Source organism: Cricetulus griseus, chromosome 3 (genome assembly GCF_003668045.3).
Source record: "Cricetulus griseus strain 17A/GY chromosome 3, alternate assembly CriGri-PICRH-1.0, whole genome shotgun sequence".
Taxonomy (NCBI): domain Eukaryota; kingdom Metazoa; phylum Chordata; class Mammalia; order Rodentia; family Cricetidae; genus Cricetulus; species Cricetulus griseus.
Window position 1 is genome coordinate 88,019,335 of NC_048596.1, and position 6,000 is coordinate 88,025,334.

At 48.4% G+C, this 6,000-nt stretch overlaps 1 protein-coding gene across 6 annotated transcripts in view; it reads right to left on the reverse strand.

Moving 5' to 3' along the window:
* Positions 1-2,367, reverse strand: part of Tead1 (TEA domain transcription factor 1) — a 232,530-nt gene extending 230,163 nt beyond the window's left edge. For all 6 annotated transcript variants that reach the window (XM_035442280.1, XM_035442278.1, XM_035442279.1 and 3 more), the window contains exon 1: positions 2,256-2,367. The gene's annotated coding sequence lies outside the window, so the exon portion shown is untranslated. The remainder of the gene's footprint in view (positions 1-2,255) is intronic.
* Between the last annotated feature and the right edge of the window lie 3,633 nt (positions 2,368-6,000).

Sequence of the window (6,000 nt, forward strand, 5' to 3'; positions counted from 1 at the left end):
CCAAAGTGAGTATGTGAACATATAATTCCAGTTGTATACAGCAAATGGGGGGAGAAAAAGCAGGAGGGGCAAGAAGCTGACTCCCCCTCACCATTTCACAGTGCTGTATAGGAAGCACACCCTGTACCAGTTACTGCAGCCTGGGACAGACTGCTAGGATGTCTGCCTGCTTCAGACTAAAGGTCACTAACTATATACATAAGTCCTGGCCTTTGCTTGTACAAAATCTCCAATAATCCCAGAGTGCTCTCTAGAGTTTACAAAGAACCGTAGGAAGGAGGAACTCACACAAAGATTCCCCCCACCTTTTTTTTTTTTTTTTTAACTATTTGTAAAGGCAAAGTGTCTCTCTGGCTTTGTTTCAAAGTTGTTTTAAAAAAAGTATTCTAATATTTCCCTAAGTCTTCAGTTTAAACAATACTTGCCATTAAACTGAAAACAAAATGGTTTACTGAGGACATCAGCAAGATCCAGTAAGGGAGACAGCTTATCAGTTCATTTTTTTATACCAACAAAAGAATTGTAAACTGTTGAAAACCTGAAACCTGAGAGTCCCACACAGTCACACATTCAAAGAAATACTACACAAAAATATCTTGTGACCATTTATGGAAATAGGGAGATTAGAAAAATACGCCTTTCCCACTTTTAAAATCATCAACAATTTAAAACCCTGCTGTTGACAAAGGTTCAAATAAACGCATTTGTCTTTCCGGAGCCGCGCTGTAACTGGCTCTACTGTTTCCTTCTTAAGAGGAAAGATTCTTACCAAAGTTGGGTCTAAGTCTGACCCTTACAAGCATTCAGATGTGCCTGGGCCCAAAGATCCTGCTATTCACAGAAAATCGCAGACTAGGCTGAAAGGCGGAAGCCCCTGGCACACTCTGTGCAGCCTGAGGACTCTTCCAACCCCAGTCTCGAGGCAGATTAGCCCCCACCCAAGAGCTCAGGCTTGCACAGACAAGCCACCCCTTGGCTCCCGGTAGATCGCGTCTCCCTAACGGGAAGGATCTGTCCACCCGGGGAGCCACCTGCAGATACTTAGCACTCTCTAAGCCACCAGACCACCTAAACTTCCAGAACGAATCCAGGCCACAAGGCGGGAAGGAGATTGAATTCTGTTACTTTGCAGTATCTGTAGGAATTGAAATACTTTCCTTTCACTATTTTGAAATCTGATCATATTTACAGACCTTTTTGCCCCAAGGACCTCGGATCCTTTCAAATGCGCTATTTTAAAACCCGGCCTTTCTACACTCTCGATTCCTGGAATATCTGTAAGTTTCCAGCGCTGACTGAGATCAATTTGCATTTCTGTAAATCACAGACAGCTTCTAAGAACTTAACAAGTCTCCTGAGAAACGCTGGTGGCTGGCATTTCATTGTTTCATAAATATTTTTATACAGGTGACACCATTCAACTTTAAATAAATCTTTTTAAAAAAAAGACGATTAAAAAAGGAGGAAAACTGTGGTTTGCGTTTTATTTTCGTGGCAAGAAGGTTAAGTGTGAGCCTCTCATTGTTTCCGACTTCTTAGAATGTAGCTTTAATTTAAGAAAAATACATTAAAAAAGAAACTCCTAGAAGTTGAACTTTCTTTCAAACCGGCCTCTGGACTTTGAAAACAAGTGGTGCTGCCTCGAACAAAGGCTAAAAGTGTCCCCAGATTTTTCTGCCCTCCTGGGGATCGTTCTCCTCCAATAAACAAACAAATCCCCCAGTATTTCCTACCGAGGGGAAGTTTTCCAGGGAGAGTCGGCTCCCGGGTTTGGTGGTAACTGCGACTCAGTGTTTTTTGGACACAATGTTTCTGCTGACTCCTAAAAATTTTCCACTTGAATGTGCACTGGAGCGGCGGCGGCGGCGGCGGCGGCAGCAGCGCTGGAGAGGCGGCAAGAGCGAGAGAGCCCTCTTTCATCTCCGGGGAGGAGGAGCCCGGGTCGGCGCGGACCCCGAAGGGGCCGGGCGCCGGGGGAGTCGCCGAGCTGCAGGCTCCAGGCTGCGCGCCGGACGCTCTCCCGACCCGCGATCGCGCAGAACTCGGCGCTTCCTGGACAAGGAGCTAGGAGCGCGGGAGAGAGGGGCGCGCAGAAGAGCGGAGCGGGGCCGCCTGTTGCCGCGCGGGGCTGCGGCCCAACTTGCAGGGCGGCGCGGCCGCTCCCCTCTGAGAGCCCCGGGAGCCGCACACAAAGCGCGGATCGCGGTGACGCCTAGGCAGCCCGCGCCCCCGCGTCCGCCCCGCGCGCAACTTACCTCGACCGCCCGAGCGGGCGCGGCAAACTTCGGGGCGCTGGGCCGTCGCCCCTGCGATGCTCCAGCCGGTACTCCCCGCGGTTGCTCCCGCGCCGGGCCGCCCCAGGCCGGCCTCGCCGGCTCCCGGGACGGGCAGGGCGCGCCGGGGCAGCTGCCCGCGCTCGGGCGACGCTGCGCGCTGGGGGGTCAGCGCATGGCCTGCGCCCCGCCGCGGCCGCCCCGGGCCCGGGCCCCGGCGCGCGGACTCCCCGCGGGCTGGAAGCGAGTGTGCGAAGTACTGGGGGGGCGCCCGCGGCGGGCGGCGGGGCCGCGGAGGGCTCGGCTCGGGCGGCGCGGCGCGGCGCGAGCGATGCGAAGAATGTGCGGAATGAGGACAGGAATGAAATGAACGCCAGGACCGAACTCGCTCCGGAGGGGTGGGGCCTCGGTGACGTCATGCCGCCGGGGCTGGGTGGGGCGGGGCCTGCCGCCGCGGTGACGTCATGGGTGCGGGGCGGGGAGTGCGGGGCGGGGCTTGGCGCCCACGGGGGAGCGGGCCGCGCGCGATGGCGCGCTCTCGAGCTTTGTACGGTGTGAGGCGGGGTGGCCCGGCGCTAAGAAGGGCGGTGTGCGCGACTCCGCTTGCTGTGCCTCAGTTTACTCCCTCCTGGTGCGCACGAGCACGGGCGCTCCCGGGCTGGACCGGAGGTTGCTTTTCTGGAAACTGAGGCCCGGGCGAACGGCTTCTCCAGCCCGCCACTGATCCTTTAGCCCTTTCGCTTTACCCAAGTTCATGGTGCTTGCGCAAATCCTAGGCTTTGCGGACTACGCTTGGATCATCCCAGAGTTCTCGCTTGCCTCCTGCCCTGTCTTTCTGGAAGTGAAGTTCACTCGTGCTGCGAGTTGCACTCTACAGAAGTCCTGCACCCTGTTAAATAAAATAAGAAATAATAAAAATCTTGCCGGGCTGCAAAAGGCAGCTTCGTGAGGTCCCTTTATGGAGAAAGTGAGGGTCAATCATAAACGGTTTGAACTGTTTTTGGAGTGGGCGACGCTGCAGTACTTCAGAAACTCGGGTAAAGTTAACGGTGGCCCGGACAGACATGCTGGCAGCTAGGGCTAGTTGCAGTCCGTAGTTTCCCAGAAAAGAGAGAGCCCTTCCCAGACCGGGACTTCCTTCTTTCAGCTCTGGCTTCAGAACAAACTAATGGCGCCTGTTTTGTGCTGGAGGATTCCCGGAGTGTGCCTAACTCAGGAAAGCTAGTGGGACTCACTGCGGCGCGTTTGCTTAGAAACAACGTTTACTAATGCGTTTTTAAGACAAAAATGGTGCATTTTTAAAAGTTTATATCAAGAGAATTGAAGATCCCCAAGCCGTTGTAAAAAGTAATACAGAGACATTCTTTGTTCACTTTGCCCAGCTCTTCCTCATGCCATGTCAGCCAAAAACTATATCACAATCGGACTATTAATTTTCGTGCAGATTTTTCAGATCTACTTGTACACATCTGTGTGTATCTGTTTAATTCTATACAGTTTTCTCACCTGTATATATGTTCACCACAGTCAGGTACAGATGCATATTATTTCTGATTCAGTAATGTGACAGGCTGACAATAAGACCCTCAACTGCCTAGACAGATTATTAGAAAATACACGACTGTTTTCACTTTTAAAACCGTGGCAGGTGTACTTCTTTCCAGAAAATATGCTATAACTGCACCCCCCCCCAAAAAAAAGGGGGGGATCGCAGAAGCTAGAGAGATGGTTCGGTAGTTGAAAGCACTCGCTGCTCTAGCAAAGGACCAGGCTACTGTTTGGTTATCAGCACCTACATGGTGGCTGCCAAAAGTCTGTAAGCCCAGTTCTGGGGGCACAGGGGCACAAACATGGTGTACACACATGCAGGCAAAACATTCTTACATGTAAATAAATAAATAAATAAATAAATAAATAAAGAGGTTTTTTTTTTTTAAAGACAATAGCAGAGCCAGCCTACCTAGTAGATATATTTCTAACCCACTATTTATCTTGCCCATGACAGGCTAGTTAACCTTAAGACTCCAGTTGTTCCTGGTAATTTGGTGTTCTTTCATTCTTATTAACATTCAAAGCTATTCATGGTGTGCTATAATTCCTTGACCAGTACTTTCTACAACTTCTTCCATCAACACACACATTCTGTGATATGTATACTAAAAATCTTTTCTTCAAGAAAGTCTCTTCAGCCGGAACCAGGCATAGTTGTACCTGCCTATAATCCCAGCAATCAGGAGGCTGAGGCAGGAGGATTGGCACAAGTTTAAGGGAATCCTGAGCTAAAGAATTAGATCTTGTCTGGAGGAGGAGAAGAGAGAGAAAAAGGAAAGGGGGCAGGGAAAAATGGCAGGGAGGAGACTGGTTAACTAAATATCTCCTTCTCAGGATCTTGAAACCACTTGGTCTACTATGTCTCATGTATTTGTTCTATCAGTTCACAGTATGTGTGTGTTACTGCTCATAGGCATCTATATGAGACAGTGGCTAGGTCTCATTCAGCTAAATAGGTCTAGAACCTACTCACAAATAGGAAGTCACTCATCTCTCTACCCATCTGTGCCATACATTGTACTCTCCTCATCCCACTGATGAATAAATAGGACCTATAAATTTGGGACTACAAATGGTTGAATCCATCTAAGGGCAGCTACTAGGTGCCTCCTGCTAAAATGATAGCAGTTTTCATGGACCATTGTTATTCTTAGCCTTTGGTATTTTATATTTGACATCTCAATTAATCCCTGCTGCACCTGTATAAAGTAGAAATTCTTAACCCAGTTTATACAGAAGAGAAACTGAGATGCAGAGAATAATAAAGCCTAAATCCAAATTCCTTCTGATTCATATTCATGGCCTGAGTTTCTAATTCCAGAAACAAATAGCACAGTACACCAAGAACTGTTCTAAGTACCACCTTTATATTACCTCACCTGACCCCCATGAAGTAGGCACTATTCTATAAGATTTTATTTTAAATTTTCTATATATATAATTTATATATGTACACACACATATATAATATATATATATATATATATATATATTATATATATATGGGAGGGGATGTTAATGAGAGTGCATTGCCTACAAAGGCCAGAAGAAGGGGTGATATCCCTTGGAGCTGGAGTTATAACAGTTGTAAGCAGCCCCATTTGGGTACTGGGAACAGAAAACAGTAAGCACGCTTAACTGCTGAACCATCTCTGCAGCCCTGAAATAAGTACTATTATTATTCTTGATTTACAGACAGGCAAGTTGAGGACTAGAGAAATACGATAACTTGGCCTGGGGTGTATACTTAGTAAATTTGGAGCAAGGATGCAAACCCAGGCAGCTCCTCTTAAGACTTGGTGTTCTTACCCATGCTCTTAGCATCCCAATGCAGCACTCCATAGAACCTAAAAGATCACTGTCCTGCAGGGGCCACTGACCCCGACATGTAGCAACCTTATATGCTAGGTAATGATACAAAAAGTCCATTTCCCTCAAGCCTTCCCCAAAAAGAAGCTAAGTGCTAACTTGTAACACGTAAGAGACCTTACCAGCTCTGGCAGAGCCCCAATCCCACCCTGGTTCCTGTGACACACCTCCCTGAGAAAGAGGTAAGTCCTCTGAGCTGGCAGAATCCTGAGAAAGGGCATGGCCAAGAAAGTTACATCTTTCCAAGCTAAAATCCATTTGTAACAATAATTTGTTTTTACCACTCAAGTTTTTTTTTCTCTCCTTC